The sequence below is a fragment of the Corythoichthys intestinalis genome, chromosome 11 (assembly GCF_030265065.1).
Source record: "Corythoichthys intestinalis isolate RoL2023-P3 chromosome 11, ASM3026506v1, whole genome shotgun sequence".
Classification (NCBI taxonomy): Eukaryota; Metazoa; Chordata; class Actinopteri; order Syngnathiformes; family Syngnathidae; genus Corythoichthys; species Corythoichthys intestinalis.
The window spans coordinates 11,001,594-11,022,337 of NC_080405.1; the positions used below are offsets into that span (position 1 = coordinate 11,001,594).

Consider the following 20,744-nt stretch of genomic DNA (forward strand, 5'->3'; position numbering starts at 1 on the left):
CATGATAGGGGTAAACTGCCAACAAAAACAAGAAGAACTACTCCTTCCCTCGCTTCTAGTAGGAGCCATGTCAACTGCTGCCACCCAGCGGCCGGAGGGATTCTCTTCAAATTGGTCCCGTGAAAATTCATAAAAACCGGACATTTTTATGAATTTATAAAATCCGCCCGGACGACCAGGATACTACTTGAAAGTAGGACTTGTCCGGGCAAAAGAGGACGTTTGGTCACCCTACCTTACACTCTAAATGTAGCTCGTTGCATTAGCGTAGCATTCGCGTTAGCAATAGCTTTAGCATGGCGAGCATCCTTTTAAACTCTCACTTGTTGACGTCTTGTCATGACATCCTAGTGGGTTTATTATTTGAAAACACTGTACTGTTTTTTTTTTAGTGAGTATAATCATAAAAAGAAGTGCTGCGTTCGCTGGTTTGGTAGCACTAGACTGAATTAATCCTTTAAATCTCAGGTCATCATTGAACATTTGAAGCTGTTGAAGCAATTCATAATTTATGTGCAAAAAAAAAAAAAAAGCATATCGGCGTTCAAAATCGGCTGTGGATATCGGCAATCGACTGATTTTTTTTTTATTCATTCATTTTATTTTGATATCGGTATCTACATCAGCATTTGAAAATCCCATATCATTCGACCTCTAGTGTCAATGGCACTTAATATAATTCATTGCTTGCCCTCACAGGTCAAATGGATTTGAATTTTGATTGATTGGTCGTGTATGCCTGCACGCATCATAGTCAATTACTGAACACTTAATGAACTTTATAGCCTGCTATGAGGACATGTAACGTTTTTGTGGATTTGTATCGCATTGGGAACAAAAAAGTTGGTCTCTGCTTGCCAGCCCTGGGTACAAATAAAGTCGGGCAATAACTCCCCGCATGTATCCACAATTGTGGATGAACGTCTGCAAATTTTAACTCTTATGTTACAGTGGACTTCTGAGGTTAAACACTACTTGGCCGGTTTTTGTTTCCTTTTCAAGCTATCAGTTCCCCATTCCACTTGATTTGTGGGATTTATATTGCAGTTTAATTGTGTAAAAGAAGGGTGGCTTAAAGGAGCAACATGTAAGATTTGCATTTCAGGTATTCATTACACAACATGTCAATAGACATTAGAGAAGCAATTTTTTCGTGGAGATACTTCTAACAAGGTTCTCAATGGTGAAGCTGAGATTTTCCTATTTTAAAAGTTGATTGTCAGCCCTTAAAAGTTATTGTTTTGGTTCTGTGTTTACAACGGATGTCCCACCCTCAGCTAATCAGCCAATTACAAGATCAGTTCTTTGTCTTTGTCCAGGTTGCCAGAGCTCTGTTGGCTTTGTAAACTGAAGTTGCAGAAATAAGACCAGGATATGCATATACTAGGGATGTCCCGATCGAATATTTTTGCTGTCCGAGTCATCTGATTTTGAGAATCTGCGATACCGAGACCCGATGCGACACCGAATATTGTTTGTTTGTTTGTTTTTTATTTGAACAGAAGTTCCAAACATGTTACCGTACTCTACTTCCTCTTCTGTTTTTTTTCTAGGAGTGTTGGGGAGTATATTTATATGTATATGTATATTTTTGCATCTTTTGGCAATGCCACTGTATTTCTGGATATATATATATTTTTTAAATTACTTTTTAGCCCTTAAAAAGTAAAAGAAAAAATTAACATTGCGATATACCTACGTATATTGCCAAGACTACTCATTTACTTTTTTGCATTGGTTTCGCTAGTGCGCCTAACTTTTTTCTTTAGGTGCGCCAGCAGAAAATGTAGGCGACCCTACATTTGTCCTTGCATCACCTTTAACCCCATACTTTCAATCACTCGCCATAACATTCATATAATTCATATGAGTGATTCCATTCAAATTTGCTCACGCTGCCGAGAACAGCCTCTAAACAACGAAGATTGACTAAACGATGATTAACACATTTGTGCCTTTGATCTGCGAGCTACAGAGCCTTCACATGCTAGATCAAAGCTACAAACCTGTCAATCATCGTTAACTTTAAGTAAAGGAAAAACTCCAGCTGCCTGCTGGCCAAGAAAAGCAGCAGGAGGGACAGTGAGGGGCTGTGCGAGCATAAAGCAAAAAACATAAATATGGCAGAAAACACAGACAAGGCTGAAAAAGCAGTTTCTGCTCTTGTACCCCTCTTTAAAATAAACTTCTGTATTTTAAGCCAAAAGAACTGTTGTGTTTGATAGAACAATTTGTATGTATTCTGCCATAGCAGTTTCATGGCGCATTAAGCCCCCGAACTATTTTTAATTTGTCCCCTCTTTTAAAGACACCGCAAAACCGATCTTGTTTCAACCCAGCCATCAAAAGGTAAGTAATAATATTCGAAATGTCTATCATTTATAGCTTACAATCATTAATTGATGGCTAATATTTAGTTAAAAAAACAACAACAACAAAAACGACTTTGCAAAATTATTCACTGACATATTTTACTTTTAAACAAATTACGTCACAATGACAAAAATAGTGTCTGAAAACAGGTCACGGATATCTACCTCATAACTGTTGCTTAAGTGTATTTTTTGTTACTGTCGCATTTTGCCCAATATCTTAGATGATAATAATCGATAAACAAAGAAAAATTGAAGAAAAAAAATAATAAAATGAAGAAAATCTCGACCACCCCTTGATGTCTGCGATTTCTGCATTGCAACCCTTTTTATATTACCGTGTTTCTCCAGCATAATCCCCAAAAAGTCCAGCTTTGGCCATTCACATCTGTGTCTTGACACTCGGTGAGACACTACACAGAGTTTTTGGACGGAAACAAGATAAGAATGTGATAATATCTCGTTTAAATCACGGTGTCCTTAATTATACTCTCCCATGCTCTTACCTCCAGTTAGGGTTTCGCTGTTAAAGAAAAAAAAAAAAAGATTTTTTACAAATGCCCTCCTATTCAGATTTTTTCTTCCCCCAGAAAATTGAGATTTTAAGCTTTCCAATGGTGTATCACACATGCATATAGGACAATTTTGAAATTTGGCCAAATTGGGGGTCTTAGAGCGGAACTTCAAGTCACCTGAGTGTTTTCCGCCATTTATTTTTTAAATTAATAACGAAGTCATTTTTGCCTGATTCTGATCCTCTGATAAATGGCGTGATCGGCCCGATTTCCGATCATGTGATCGGATCAGTAAATCCCTAGTACCTACGTCATACGCTTGTACTACAAGTACATTTACATATACTACAAGAACGTGTACTTAATTTTACTCAACTATGGTTACTTGTACTACAAGTATGTGCCCTTGTATTTCAAGTATGTGTACTATACTATAAGTATATTGACTAGCACAGCACAGCAAAGCTACAAACACAGTTTCTCCAGAAATCAAATTTTTCTAGTTTCTGATTGAAATGCAACATTGATATGATAACTCATCTCAATTCTCCATTGCGAAGCCCTTATCTGGCAGCCCAAAGGTGGAAGGGGATCTTGTGCGCTTCAATATTGTGATCCTGGTTGCAGTACCGTTTTTGACCACCAATTTTACATATTGCTCCTTTATATATTGTATGCATTAAAGATGATGTTAATCAGAAGCAAAGATTACAGACATATTTTTCAGCGTATTTATTCCAATATCGTTACAAATACAGTCGTCACAAATTTTATTGAAATATGATGATTTTGAGGCTATATCGCCCACCTCTAGTGCATGTAAGTATACTCAGTGGCTGCAAATAAGTTTATTTTGAACACAATCTAATATGACCTTAGTCCATCTCCCATTTGTTGATTGTTGTACATGTTTTTGGAATTAGTGTCACACACAAGAGCCACCAAAAGCAAAAGAAAGAGAAATGAATTGTATATGGATTCAAACGGTCAGTTGCCGTCCTTGTGAGTGAGGAAACGGTATCCAAATGTTTGGTGTTAGTATGCATGAGGCCACGGGGTCAGACCCCTGGCTGTGCGGTCGGATCTATTTCCATCAGATAAGAGCTCATTAACACATTGAACGGCAACACAGACCCCCAGATAAGAATGTTTGTGTGTATTTGTATAATGGCTAGAGCATGTTCATGTCAGGGTTCCTTGACACTCGACATAAGAAAATAAGATAAAGTTTCTTGTCTAGTTTTTTGTAAGTGTGGCCTCCTCACACTGATTGTGTGGCGGCGAATTAGCCGCACACAATGATGGCGTAAGCAGTCCACAGTCACTTTGGTCTTTGGCTCACCTCGGAGGCCAGGCGAGCAGGAAGAACAGCGTGCTCCCCTGCTTGGAGTTGGAAGCAAAGCGAGTTTTTGGGGAGACTGAGACCCAGGATGGGGTTGACCCCCCACCCACAGGCTAAATTGCCTTTTTTAAGCCATAATAAAAATCCCAGGAAAGACGCCTCGAGCCAGCCAAAGTTACGCCACAGGAAGAATAAGATGGGCGTAATGAGGGTCGTTAATGGCCATTTGAAAACTATAAATGTTCACAAATTTGTTCTACTTCATGACTGTTTAAATTGTGTTCTGTACTTCTTCTACCTGAAACATTATATCTTTTCATATTCATACTCACTGGCAGCGGCATTCGGTACACTGGAACAATAAACAATCTTACCAGAGTGTGACATTTACAAAGTTACTGCCTACACCTCAGTGTTGACACTAATTTTCGAGAACAGCAGATTAAATGGGCATCTCTTCACCAAACTCTTGTTCTCATTCCCAAATCCATTTGTCAAGGACTGTCGGGGGTGAGCAGGCGAAGGTAAGGTTTGGGTGAACCCTAAGGGTGTAACGGTACATGTATTTGTATTGAACCGTTTCGGTACGGGATGCTCTGTTCGGAACGGAGGTGTTCCGAACAAGTTTCTGACGTAATGTAACCAGAGGCTGTGAGTCGATCGGGTTACAGTTTCTTTGTGTAGATTATATTTACTCCGTCTTCTCTACTGTAATCAGGACCAACACGGTAGGACAGTATATAACCCAGAAACATCAACGGAGCGACAACGCAGTGAAACGCGGGCGTTAGTCAATCAGCCAATGCACACCAGTCTCAGTGCGGCCGCGTGTTAGACGCGTCCCAGAAGCGGCTCAACGCGACGCACGCAAAAAGAACGGCAGAGTTTATTATTTGACGCGAGACGCGGCCCTCCTGCGTCAATACTACTAGATAGGATCGGACAGTCCGAAAGTCACTCGTGTAAAAATACGGTGGATCCGGTCGATTTTCAAACTAATATGCAATCGTAACCCACTTTTTGAGTCCATCACATCTCTTGAGTGGTAGATCGGGGCACAGTTGACTTGTCTTTGTTGACTTACTGCTGTCTTCTCTGCTATAATAATAACCAACACGGCCCCGTGTTCAATACAAAACCCTCCTACCACAACAAAACAAGTAGGAACTAATATTCACATAGGAACTAAAGTTATACAACATAAAATATACAATATGAATGAATACTACATCACATTTGTAAAATATAAACACATAATAAAATAAATAATAGCCCATTTAAATAAAATAAATTGAAATGAGCTAAAACACCTATAATTAAATAATAAGAATAACACACAGATCCTGCTTACACAATTACATTTATTCATTTCTGTGTGGCGCTTTAACTTGAGAAAATCCACCAATAAAGCTTTTGAAAACCGTTCATGAGGAAAAAAATTGATTAATTGAGGCATTTCATTTGTAAAATACATGTTAAAATCTTTGTCATTGGGATTGCTTTTCTCTTTAGCACAGTAATTCTTTTTTCTTTCTTTCAGAACGAAAGCTGACCAATAAAGGCAAATTGTTGTTGGATTATTATCTTTAAATACCCGCTACTTTTTGAGCAGAATTCTAGCTTTGTATAGGCTAATGTTCCTGTTGTTTAAAGCACAAACGTGTGTAATAAACAACTAGCACATTTATATTTTGCATTTTGTCTTCTTTCTGTACCGAAAATGAACCGAACCATGACCTCATAACCGAGGTAAGAACCGAACCGAGATTTTTGTGTACCGTTACACCCCTAGTGGACCCAGAACAGGGAGACACCCAAGGAGCAGGCACAACAGGTAAAATAATGGGCAAAGACAAGAGACACACGGGTCAAAACTTAAACAGTGGGTTGATCGATGTTTTGCAGTTGCTGCCCTCAAGTTCTGGAATAGCCTGCCCCCTGAATTCCGCACAATAACTAATCTGGGCATTTTTAAATTGTGGTTAAAGACCCACTTTTTTAGACTCTCCTCCTGACTAGGGTAGCCTGGTTATATTTCTTAAGGGTTTTAATGTGCTGAGGTTTTATCTGTTTTATTGTTTTATTTGCTGTTTTGACTTTTAGCGCAATGCGTTGGTTTTTTTATTCTCTCTCTCTCAATTTTATTCTCTCAATTTTATTGTGTACAGGTTGTCCCTGGGTTACGACGTACTCGACTTAAGCGATTTCAACTTTATGATGCCGGCGTCTCGTCCACCATTTTGTCTCGTAATTTTTTTGGAGGGGCGGGGTCGTATAAACAGTACCTACCTTATTGTACCTCATAGTATCTTTTTTGTTTGTTTGTTTGTTTGTTTTTTACTTTATTAATATGACGTGTTCTGTCCTCACTAAACATGAAGTTGTTCAGCTTGACAGACAGCAAACAAGACAATTTTGCTTTTTAAAGCTTTTTACTTCCTTCACTTTTGGCAATTTGTAAAGCTGTAATACACATAGGTACACTTATGTTCAAAACGACACGCATTTTAACAATAAAACACTTGACACAAAACAATTGGTGTTCAAATGTCCATCTATTCTGATCAATATGTAAATTTAGCAGATTAAATTAGCCAAATTTTCCTGACAAAAGTCCTCTAGCTTAAAAGCTACGAATGCTAATCTATTTAAATTTCTCATAGCAAATCGCTCACACATAACTCCACAAACCGTAGCTCTGAACTTTATTACAAATGCATACACAAACATGTATTAGCTGAAACAACTTACAGCCTGATTTGGGCCAAACCAGAGAAAAGCTACCATTTATCCATGTCACATGTCTGAATCTGCTCCCCAGTCATATGAGGCGACAGTCCAGCCAGACCCAACGCTGCGACCAGATGGTAGCGTATCCTCCATCATTAAATAACATACAACACTTTGGACTGTTTGGATAGTTATTCTGATATTTAGGGGTACTTAAAGGTTTAATTCCAACTTTTGGAAATTTGGGTTACATTGCCAGAATAGGAAACGGAACTCGTTCGTAACCCGGTGACTACCTGTATTACCTTCCTACCTTTTATTTTTCATGAACTTGAATTGTTGTAAAGCACTTTCTGGTCCTTTTAGGGTTTTTAAAGAGCTATATAAATAAATCTGATTTGATTTGATTTGAACCCTGCTAACTCTGGAAGTAGAGGGGATACCAATAGTCTTCTCGTTACTGTGAGTGGTCGTGGTGGTGGTGGTGGTGGCGGGGCATATAAATTGCACCCGAGTGTGTCACGGGCCCAGCCAGACTATGAAAAAAGTGTGATTCTTAATCCAGAAAATAGGGCAATTATCCTGTCTCTGTAAGCACTTCTGTAGTTTCCATATGGAAGAAGGTGACCAAATACTGCATGAAAGTGGCTTACCACGTGGTCACTCTCCTCATTCAGCTGCTGCATCTTTCATAGCCCTGACAATGATTTGCTTATCTTGATGTTTTTTCCTCTTGTTTGAATGATGTGGCCGAACCGCCTGCCAAAGCATCTGCGCAGTTTATTTGCAGAAGACAAAGGGACCGTTTGAACAGTTGAGGGTATTTAGCTTGGAGATGGTTCCGGTTGCGTCTGTGCCTTTGACTTCGGTCTGGACACAACGGGTGTGTTTTTTTAAGGTTTGATAGAATTGTAACTAACCTGTTAACTGCAACTGAATAATAGGGTTACATACTTAAAACCCACGCCAGGAAACATCTGCAGCGCATAAGCCTAATTGTGAACATGAAGTTGCAGTTGCAGGTATGACCCTAATGTGTTCCTAAATTACAAAATGTATATGTTTCAGGAATAACAGTTTTCATATGGACGCACAAGCACACAAACCAGAACCAGAACCCAAAGCCCCTCGGCCTCTCATCAGCCATCTTATTAAAGTTCGCTTTGTGCATTTAATAGTCGGGCTGACATTCTTCCTCATTGAAAAATAAACAGTCAGACCGAAACCGGCCGCTGCGTCGCCTTCGGAGGGTCTCAAGGGCCCACGAGGAACGCACAAAGGAGCAAAGGGCTGAGCGCCCAACAGTGCTGTTTGGGATGTATACACGCATACGCACACCCCCCCACACACACATTAAGTGTTGTCATGGCACATTTTGCAACAGTGTCACATCATCTGCTGTGTATGTCAATATCCAGTTATAAAATTATATTGGGTTTAAAAAAAAAAAAAAAAAAAAAAGCAAGCAGTAATTACACAGATAAAAACAATGTTTTCTTCTGTTTGCTCATTCATTCATTCAACTGTGACTGAAAAAGGTTTCTACTAATACTGATCCAGTCCAATACTAACACTTTATTTCCCATACTAACTTCACAGCGGTTAGTCATCTTTTACTTTGTTCTTAATACAGACAGTTTAGTCATTTATTTATCATTCAGATAATTGTTAACCAGTCCACCAAAAACCAGACATCATGTATGACAAAAATGGCCAAAGGCATTGAGACATTTTTTCACTGGCATACACACATAGATGACAGGTGGTGCTCAAGCACTGGTCCTTGCCCTCTTAACCAAGCAAATGTCCCTATCAAGGTTATTAAGTCATGATCATTATTATGTTAGTAATGTGTGTGCACTCCAAGCGCTGCAGCCATAAACACTGTGATTGAGCCCTCTGTCCTCCAAATGCGGAAACACACGCACTCCTGTTTGCCCAACTGCCCATTATTTGTCAACGTAAATGCGCAGCGTGGACACAATCATGGCACATTACTTGCAGCAAGCAGGAGCAGCGCAGTACAATAGCTTCCAAGCACGCCCTCTCCTGGCCCCCGCCTGCAGCTCCTATGCAGAGGTATCACATAATGTGTATGTGTGCGCCCCCCCCCCCCCCCCCCCAAACCTCAGCTACTTAACTATTTGTCTTGTGACGTCGCCTTTGTGCTTGGCTTTATTAAATGCTTCATTGAGTGAGTACACTCAAATCCACTCACGCTTTGACGCTCACGCTGCCGAGAACATCCTCTCACTTACACAAAGAGTTGCCAAAGCACACTTATGCAAGTTTAACGATGATTGACACATTTGTGCCTTTTTTACCTCTATGAGTTTTCTGCGCTAAGCTCGTCCTGTCATCTTTGGTGGACGGCCACTCCTTGGGAGAGAACCAACAGTGCCAAACTCTCTCCATTTGTGGACAACAACTCTGACTGTCGATTGATGAACATCAGACTTTTAGAAATGGTTTTATTTCCTTTTCCAGCTTTATACAAATCAACAATCCTTGATCGCAGGTCTTCAGACAGCTCTTTTGATCGAGCCATGATGCACATTGGGACAATGCTTCTCATCAAGACAATTCTTACCAAGTGTGTGTTTTATAGTGGGCAGGGCAGCTTTAAACCACTCATTAGTGATTGGGCACACACATGACTTAGGGGCAGTTTGCATGGCGACTCTGCGACACAAAGACGCAATGACTGAGTAGCGGACTCGCCTCGCGTGCATATGGTGTCGGCGAAGACGAAAAATTCTGAATCCTGCCTCCAAAGTGGAAGAATCCGATTGCGGGGGATTGAGGGGGGCTTCCTCGGCATGCATATCAAAGGTTCCCGTGGCGCGAGACCGCGCCGATAACGTCAGCACTTGTACAAGTCACACTGGGCGTGCGCAGCGGTGCTAATAAACATTAAAAACAGCAAATATGGCGGAATGTCTGCTTTTATTTACTGTTTTAAAAATACTTTTAAATGAAATATTTTGAATATTTCCATTTTTGGGCCTTTTTGAACAAAAGGAAAATGCCATTGCTTCAAGTGGGCGGGCATATTTTTTTCCGGGCTGAGGGAGCTTGGTGGGGTCAAAGTGCATCATTCTCTGTCACCCTGTAAATCTGCACTGCCCCCTAGGGCCTGGCATGAATACTACATAGTTTTCATGCGGAATTGCGACATTGTTCGAATGGAGACACAAATGCAAATTTGAAATTTTTCGTATTCTCGGAGTCACCGTGTGAACAGCCCCTTAAATTGTTTGGTAATTTTTTTTGTTTTGTATCAGTTTTGCCCTCTTAAAAACAATAAAAATATTAAGAACGTCTATTTGGTAGTGAGCCGCTGTGGGGATTTTTTTTTTTTTTTTTTTTGCAATATAAATATTTTTCATTTATAAATTGGATCAGAGCATTTCTTTCTGAATGTTATCAAGCCCTGTTTCAGTGTGAGCCAATTCTGCACGTAATGCTGCCTGGAGTACAAGGCTCATAGCATTGCTGTCAAATAGTGCACTCTGTTTCGCTTCAGTTGCTGTATTTAATCCACTTACACGTAATGCAAACATCAGTTTGCACCGTAGAGCTCTCCCACCTCATTGCTGATGGATGATGACCTATACGCACTCTTAAATGGGAAGGAATGGGGGAGGAAGTCAGTGCTGTCAAGAAGTCTGTTCCAACTTTGAATTAAAAAAAAAAAAAAAAAAAAAAAACACTACCACTACTAGTACTACTATGTCTCAGTTCATGTATTTCCTTTCCTAAGTTGTGTGCGCCCCAAAATGGTGCCCCTGAGAACAAGTGAGAAAGGGCTTAAGCAGGGCTTTGCAAATATGGAAACTATTTGCGAGTTGTCTTTAATTCTCACAAGTGGCAGGTGACAAGCTGAACAGGCTTTTAATGGAGGAGCAAAATAAATGTGGACCACAGCCACCGGGCCCCTTGCTGTTTGGTGTCAGTGGAAGGTCACACTATCCTCCGCTTAACTACTCCTAACTTTAACATTTGCAGCCAATCTGAACTGTAAAAATCATGTTTGCGTACTCTTGTATAATGCCGACAATAATCTGACATCCCTGCAAAATATATAAACATACTTTGATGTTAAATCCATAATCTGAAAATGTCCAACATTGATCATATGCAAAGAAATGCATTTCATATCAGTCGTTTGAGGATTATTTACAATCTATTCAGTGAATTAGGAATGCAGTGAGACTGAATACAGCCTCAGTTCGGGCCTGACATGGATTTGCCTGACAGATAAGAAGCAGTGATGTAGAAACAGAGAGGCAGAGTTGAAGCGCACATCATTAGTCTTATCATGGTGCTGCGACTTTTTTGGATATTTGTCTTAGGTAACCAGCAGCATGCCGCAAGTGTGAAGGCTGGCGATCCAGATGTTCCTTCCGTGACCAACGTCGGCGCTCCTGCGTAATGTAAGACCCTCCTCCCCGTGGCCTGACAGGGTTGTCACTCTGCCGGCACCTCTTTAATGAAAGTAGTGCTCATAAAAATGATGCTGAGCCCATTGAACAAGCATCTTTGTTCCATGTTGTTTTGCCCTAAGAGCAAGGAGAAGTGGAGGGCAGGATTGCTCTCAACAACTTAACACCAGTGCTGCAGGAGAGGGGCATGTTAAGAGGGTCCGTGTTGTCACGGTGTGCCTGCTTTCTCTCTGACTTTGACCTCTCCACATCACTCACCTCCTTTTGACAATCTTTTCCCTCCTGCCTGTACACACTACACATTACATTAGGTACGCTTGCACAATCTAAGGAGCTGAAAAACATGCCTAAATAGGGGGTTGTTTTCTGTTTGCTATAATTACAACTGCAAAATAAAAACAAGTTGTTTTTTTTGTTTTTTTTTCCTGTTGTTAATAAATGTAGACGAAAAAAACAAAACAGAAAAGTACATTGTGGCCAAATGTTTTGGCTGTGGCTTAAATTTCTTCTGACAAACATCGCCGCGTTGCCTTTCATGTTTGTCAATTGTATTGCTATTTACTACTTAGTTGTTGTTATTGTTCTGTAACAGGGTAAATGGTGCAAGTTTCGAGTAGAGTGGATTAGCATTTTTCATTTTATGTTCAAGTTTTCATCCTTGATACATTTTGCACCTTTCACCAATGGAACTGTAAATCAAGTATTAGTATAGTTTAGTTTACACGACCAAAACGTATATAAATGGGAGAAAACGGTCAACACAGTCTTTGTTTTGTATTTTCCCCACGTATAAGATTTTCCCACACGCGTTGATCAATTAGCACCTTTTCCAACTTTGAAATGAAAAAACCAAAAAATTGGCATTCATGCTATCTCAATGACAACAGCATTTCAAATTTTCAAAATCCTATTTGTTTTTCGTCGTACTTTCATTATTCACACATAAAAAAAAATCACTAACTCAAGGCACACAAAGGTTTGCCAAATTTTAGCAACGAAGTAAACTTCCGCCAAAATAAACGATAAAAAAGGCTTCCCGTGTTTATTTCGTATTTACAGTGCTGACCAAAAGTATTGGCACCCCTGGAATTCTGGCGGACAATGCTCAGTTTCTGCCAGAAAATGATTACAATTACAAATGTTTTGGTAGTAATATCTTCATTTATTTTTTTTTTGCAATGAAAAAAAAACATAAAAGAGAATTGGAAAAAAAAAAATCATTATCATTTTACACAAAAAATGGCCCAGACAAAAGTATTGGCACCCTTTGAAAAATCATGTGGTTCTTCTCTAATTTGTGTAATTAACAGCACCGGTTACTTACCCGTGGCGATAACTAAATCACACTTGCAGCCACTTAAAATGGATTGAAGTCTACTCAACCTCTGTCCTGTGTCCTTGTGTGTATCACATTGAGCATGGAGAAAAAAAAGACCAAAGAACTGTCTGAGGACTTGAGAAGCAAAATTGTGAGGACGCATGGGAAATCTCAAGGCTACAAGTCCATCTCCAAAGACCTGAATGTTCCTGTGTCTACTCAAAGCAAAAGAAAAAACATGAATCCATTGCTTCGAGTGGGTGTGTATGTTGTCTTTTGGTTTGAGGAGGTTGTTGTCAAGGAAGTGCATCATTGGCTGTCGCCTTGTAAAACTACTGCCCTCAAGGGCCTGGCATGAATACTGAATCGTTTTCACGTGGAATTGTAACATCATTCGAATGGAGACGGACGGAACCATGTAAATGCAAACATGAAATTGTTCATATTCTTGGAGCCTCAGCATGTAAAGGGCCCCATAATCTAGTTCTTTTCTCGTCGGATGAAAACTGGCATTCGTCTCGTGATGTTTTAGTCTCCCCATGTACGTTTTTGGCTTGTCATCGTCACATCATTGAAAAAATTGCTTGTTGATGAAATATTTTCGTTATCGTCATCGTTGACAAAAAAAAACAACAACACTGGTTTCCAGTTTTGTGAAAGGAAACCTTTCTTTCTGCTGTAGAGCAAATTCTACAGGAGTGGTCATGAAAACTGTTTGATACAGCTCTCGTTTTAGATTTTTTTTATTGTACAGGTGAACCTAAAGTTTTTTTTTTTTTTTTTTTTTTCCAGTGAGTGACTATTTCAGCCAAACTGGGATCTGGATGGCCTTAAGCTGTTGAATGCTTCCACATTTTGACCACTCTTCTTCTCTTGTATAAACATTCCATAAGTTGAGCCTGCAGTGAGGGTGGGGGTGAAGATGCCGCACGATATAAACAAAAATTAGGGGACACGGAGGGATACTGGCTGGATAATTGGCTTCTGATTGGCTGATTTAAGCCACCTCATGGTTGTTCAGGTCACAGGCTTTCACATTAAATGTAAAAATCTTCAATTGCGAATGTGTGCATGCTTTTTATATGGCAGAAAGTGCATGTATTTGATTCTATTAATTGAATCAGTACTATAATGATACATTAGATCTAAAGACAAATAGAGAATGTGTACAGTAGGAAGAAAACCCTTTGGAATTTCTCAAATATCTGTATGAATTGACCATTACCTTACGACTGTTTATGAAAATCACAATAGTGCTGCAACGATTAATCGATTAACTCGAGTAATTCGATTAGGAAAAAAGCTTCGAATCAATTTTTTCTGCTTTGAGGATTCATTTAAATAGAATGGAATTGCCATGTGTTTTTTATTTTATTAAGTGTTTGCATTCAGTTTTATTTATTTGGGTGGATACACTGCCCTCGAGTGGCAACAGTGAATATATCTTATCTAACATGGCTGGATCCAGCTGCTTCCTGTTAAGACCAACATAAGGCTGTAAGTTTTTGTTTGAGCTAATATGATTGTTTATGCATTCGTGATTTAGTTTGTAGCTATATTTGGAAGTTGTTTTGTTGTAATATGTATTTGAACGATTTGTTAAGTGCTAAAGAGTTAAAAAAAATATATATATATATGTATATAGCATTTAAGTTAACACTTTTGCTATACAAGTCAGTCAATTATTCTTTTGTTGTACATGAATCATTGATTATCATATGTCATTCATTAATTTTTTTAAATACAGTTTCAGGCTAAGCTCAGGTATTTTATTTTATTTTTTTTATTATTGCTTTTGTGAAGAAAGTGCAATTCTTCATCATTTGAAAAAACACACAGGGAATTTTATTTTGTATTCGCATTTAAACTTTTGAAAGTGCAATCTTGGCAAGCCTTTGTTTTACATCTCCTAAAATATATTCTGCAATGCATTAAATGCTCCTAATCCGTTCACTCGATTATTCAAACTAATGTCATACCGGGAGCTACACGTCACTTCCGCTAATTAATATTCATGATGTTAGCAACTGTTTTTGTGTCCCCAATAGTAAATGAATGGAAATAGTGTTCAAAGGAGATGTTTACAGAGCCTTACCTACCAATTCTTTCCAAAAAAGTATGTCTCTGGTGCCAAAATAACTGGTAAAGATGTGGAAGAACATACATATGTTCAGTTAAAGAGATGGCTCGAGTGCAGAGGGCTGAAAAACAGCCGAGCTGATCCACACCTTTTATCTTACGCCACTGACAATGATGTTCTCCTGTTTCAACTAGCGATCCTTTACCCTCATATGCCCTGTCTTTCTTATATATTATATTATATTAGGGTTACATTTTAGTTTTGTCTAGCGATCGCAAATGCTGTTCAGTGACAGCCAACGAACACTTTTAATTTTTTCATCAATAATAAATCTTAATTCTATTAATTTATTTTCACTTCCCCCTTACTAAAGTTGTTTCTGTACAACAGAAAAGCTAAAAACGGTGGCAGTCAGATACAACTTTAAATTTTTTCAGGTCATTCATTGTCAGACAGAAGCCGCGTGTCACAGTCACCTCTGTAAATGGTGTTCCTCCCGACATCCACCACGCGGTGGTGCTACTTCATTTATATTGAACGATTTCTTCTTCTGTTGCTGATTACTTTTATGTTGGAGCTCATCTGCGAACGCGTGTGTGCGAACCACTGAGCCCCCGAGTGACGAGTGGTTGAGGTAGATTTATTTATTTTTGTTAAATAAATGTGCATAAGTGGTAGCTTGTCCCATTTTTGTTACTTTTACGCACGCATCTTACCTACCGCACATTACACACGGCAAAACGGCACACTAAAAAATAAGTAATAATATCTAAATGGCTTACCTCTTCGGGGGACGCCGTGGCAGGCAATGGGTTGGGATTGTCATTTGTTGGACCATGACCAAATTAATGACTTCACCTTGCTGGCGTTAAACTGGTCTTTCGGACGTCCGAACAAGCTGATCCATTGTTCACATTTTTTCCTTTGGGTCTTTGGTTTCGGGAAACGTAGGAAGAAAACATGTTTTATATGTGGACGGTCGTAATGTCTAGAGTCATTTCTACAAGTTCCATAGCAGCGGTGTTTGATTGGCATGTTCGTTTTTGAAAGATTACCGGAGAAAACTAGCAGAAATATAATGGTTTGTATGCGAGGGTATGTCTATAATGTCCCACTTCCGCTTTACAATGCGACGTCATGGTCTAAAAATTCTTGCGGTACGCTATTGATAGATTAATCGATTATTTATATCTAGATAAATAAAAAGCTTAAGCCAACTTCACAAAAAACAATTGCCTGTTTTCAAATGTTTATTTATAAATATAATGTTAACATTCACAGCCGTGTCAGGTGGGAAAAAGTAAGTGGCTTTTGGAATTTAACTATTGGTTGACCCAACTGTGACAATAATAACCTCAACTAAACATTTACTGTCGTTGCAGCGTGTGTGTAGAATATTTTTTAAAATGTTTTTTTTTTTTTTGTCAAAACCTGTATCATACAGAAAAATGCTACATTAGTTAAAACTTTTTTCAGTGTCCCATCTGTTTTGTGCATTTTTTGGCTAACCTGGTTGTGTGTGTGCATGTTGAATTACTTCATGCTCAAACATCCTTATGTTTCTGTGTGCACAGCCCCTCAACTGTCAACCCCTGCTGGGAGTGGTTATCTTTTTTTTTTTTTTTTTTTTTTTTTTTTTTATATTGGAAGATTTTCATTTTTCATGAAGTTAAAAAAAAAAAAAAACTACCTGAGAGCATTTTTGGAGAGTAGAATATTTCAGTCTTTTGAAGGAATATCATGAACATGTGGACAATCTATTTGGCAGACCTATTTCTTGGCCACCCTCAAATGTGTCCTCACCTCCTTATTCTGTCCTTATATTTCCTTACACATCTGGACGTGCTGATGCCAGACATTTAACTTCTACTCCAGTGATCCAGTTGTCATCCAGGTAATCATTTGGGATTGATTATGTGTCAGCTTCAAATGAATTAAAAGGTCACAGTTAACGTCGAACGACCCATTTACATACAATATACAGTATGTTTTTAATGGCAATTGTCGTTGTTTGACTTGCTGTTTTGCACTCCTTCAGTCCAAACATCAGTTCTGATGCTTTCACAGAACAGAGATGTTTATGTATTCAATTTTCTAGCTTCCATGTGGTTCTGATTGTGGGATTTGGAGAGAGGACAAAGATGGGGATGAGTACTGGCAACAGATTGATGTGCACAATGTGGCTTTTATAATACGAAATATAAGAACTTTACCTAGCGATGAAATATAATGTTGCAATTTGTCACTATATGATGTTTTATCACTGGGAATAACTGTATGATTACTGCAACACACTCTTGGCTCTGCCTCTTTTACCCCCCAGAAACATTGAGATCGCCTTGGGAACGATTGCACTTATTGACATTTAAAAGATCAGATTTGCAAACTGTCCTGTGGATGCGCACCTTCAATTTTGATATACAGTGTATACTGGACTGTCTCAGGAAATTAGAATACACAATATTCTAATTTTTTGAGACAGTCCTGTGTATATATACAGGACTGTCTCAGGAAATTAGAATACACAATATTCTAATTTCCTGACTGTCTCATGAAATTAGAATATTGTGTATTCTAATTTCCTGAGACAGTCCAGTATACATACATACACACATATATATATATATATATATATATATATATATATATATATATATATATATATTTCTTTATTTATTTATTTATTTTTTTTTTTAAAAGGACCCCATTTAAAGCTGAGCAATAGGAAGACATTCCCAGAAAAAAACTGAGCAGCCCCGGGTGACATTGTGTATTTTTCTATAGGAGTGGGAACCTCTGGGTAGCTCATGTTAGAATACGATTTGCGATACAAGGTTCACAATAACGATTATCTCAGGATATGGTGATACAACAATAATCAATACATAGGGTCAGGAAATCATTCTACGATATTCTACAATATAACTAATAAACAGAAAAGCAAGCTCTTTTTATCCTTCTGGGTGAATTGAAATGGGTTTATTACAAGTAGCTGTCTTTAAATGCCCACTTCAAAGGGATGGGACGTCGATTGCAGCCAATTAATAAATTTTGGGGCATTTCATTTGCTGTTGATTTTTACTCTCTTTCTGTTGGTTTTTGGGCATTTCTGGGTCACTTCCTGGGAATTTTTGGGCATTTCCAGGTCACTTCCTGTTGATTTTGGGTTACTGAACAGGAATTGACCCTGGAATGTCCAAAAAATGAATAGGAAATGACTTATAAATGCCCCCCAAAATGGGAAGCTAGTGGGAAAATTCGCTAGCAACTAGGGATGTCCCAATCATATCACGTGATCGAAAATCGGGCTGATCGCGAGATTATTCAGAGGATTGGAATCAGGTGAAAACGATCAGGGGTTTTAATTTATTACATATACCGTATTTTTCGGACTATAAGTCGCAGTTTTTTTTCCATAGTTTGGCTGGGGGTGAGTCTTATACTCTGTAGCGACTTATGTGTGAAATTATTAACACATCATTTCACATGTTGTTTTGGTGTTTTGGAGTGACACTGATGGTTTGGTAAACTTGTTAGCATGTTCTTTATGCTATAGGTATCTGAATAACTCTTAATAGCTATGTTACGTTAACATACCGGCCAGGTTCGCATTTCATTGTTTATGCATCATGTAACATTATCATACTGTACACTTATACAGCGTGTTGTTCTCTATTGTATTTTTATTTTAAATTGCGTTTCAAGATGACATATCTGTTCTATGTGTTGGATTTTATCAAGGAAATTTCCCCCAAAAATGTGACTTATACTCCAGTGTGACTTGTATGTTTTTTTTCTTCTCTTCATTGCGCATTTTTGGCTGGTGCATCTATACTCAGGTGCGACTTAAAGTATGAAAAATACAGTACATATATATATTAGGGCTGTCAAACGATTAAAAATTTTAATCGAGTTAATTACAGCTTAAAAATTAATCGTAATTAATCACAATTAATCGCAATTCAAACCATCTATAAAATATGCCATATTTTTCTGTAAATTATATATATATTCTGTAAAATAAATTATTGGAATGGAAAGATAAGACACAAGATGGATATATACATTCAACATACGGTACAAAAGGACTGTAGTGGGCATTTCACTCTACTGTCATTTAAATCTGTCTATGCTGTCCTCACTCCGAAGCGTCTACTTTTTCCAAAGCTAGACAGCTAGTGAACGACGCCTTAATAATTAGACTTCTTCCTTTTTCATCTGATTTATTAATAAGATGGCCTCAAACCATTGTCCTCTTTAGACCGTTGTAAAACTACAAAAAAAAATGTACACAAGCAGTGCATTAGCAACAACGTTAGCTTAGCACGCTATACAGGTTCACTAAACATAAACAAAAAGCGTCTCATACAAAAAATATAACATTTCGCTTACTAACATAATATGTACATTCTTTACAACAACCATACTTACGGACAAATCTTGTCCAAGGATCATATAAGTACAACATTATCAGCCCGAGACGTCGTGCAGCCATAATGAACTGGAAAGAAAACAATAAACCATGTCGCAAAGCGACCACAAGAGTTCGCTGTTGGACAGCACAAAAAGTCTTGCTGTAAAACTTACCAAAAGGCAGAATACTTTCTGAGCGGGACATGTGCGTTAATTGCGTCAAATATTTTAACGTGATTAATTAAAAAAATTAATTACCGCGCGTTAACGCGATAATTTTGACAGCCCTAATATATACATATATATATATATATATATATATATATGTATAGTAAATATATACTATATATATGGCGGAAAACACTCAGCCGACTTGAAATTCCGCTGTAAGACCCCCAATTGCAAAACTGTCCTATATGCATGTGTGATACATCATTGGAAAGCTTAAAATCTGAATTTTCCGGGGGAGGAAAAATTCTGAACAGGAGGGCATTTAAAAAAAAAAAATTTAAACAGCGAAACCCTAACTGAAAGTGAGAGCCTTATAGAGCATAATTAAAGAAACCATGATTTTAACGAGATTTTATCGCATACTTACCTTGTTTCGATCCAAAAACTCCATGAAGCATGTATCACCGAGTGTCAAGACACAGCTGTGAATGGCCACAGCCAGATTTGTAGGGGAGTTTTTGGTGAAACATGGTGATATAACAAAGGTCACGATGCAGAGATAGCAGACATAAAGGAGTGGTTAAGATTTTCTTTTTCATATATTTACCCTTTTAAATGTTTTTCCTTCGAGCATCTAAAATATCGGGGAAAATGCGACAGTAACAAAAAAAAAAAAAATACAATCAAGCGATAGTTATGAGGTAAATATCCGTGACTAATTTACAGACACTATTTTTTTTCATTGTGGCGTAATTTGTTTTAAAATTTAATATATGCGAGTGAATAATTTAATTTTTTTTTTTTTTTTTTTAAACTAAATATTAGACATCAAATTATGATTCTCAGCTAAAAATGAGACATTTCAAATAATTTCTTTTTATGGCTGGGTTGAAACAAAAGCTGTTGCCCAGTGTCTGTAAACGGGGGTCTCCAGGGTAAAACGGACAAATTAAAAATAGTTTGGGGGCTTAATTCGCCATCAAACTGCTATGGCAGCATATAGACATATTGTTATATCAAACACAACAGTTCTTTTTGCTTAAAATACAGCATTTTATTTTTAAAGAGGGGTGCAAGAGCAGAAACTGCTTTTTCAGCCTTGTCTGTGTTTTCTGCCATTAAAAAAAATATATATATATAATATACATATATTAGGGGTGTCAAAATTATCGCGTTAACGTGCGTTAATTATTTTTTTAAATTAATCACGTTAAAATATTTGACGCAATTAACGCACTAGGCCCGCTCAGACAGATTTAAATGTCTGTACAGTGAAAGGCCAACTTGTTAATTGTGTTTTATGGAGTTTTTTTTTTACGCCCTCTGCTGGCACTTGGGTGTGACTTGCAAAAGTTATG

General features: G+C 38.1%; 1 protein-coding gene across 1 annotated transcript in view; it reads left to right on the forward strand.

Moving 5' to 3' along the window:
* The window catches only part of LOC130923779 (collagen alpha-1(XXIII) chain-like), a 300,171-nt gene that overhangs the window by 18,246 nt on the left and 261,181 nt on the right, over positions 1-20,744 (forward strand). The gene's annotated exons all lie outside the window — the stretch shown is intronic.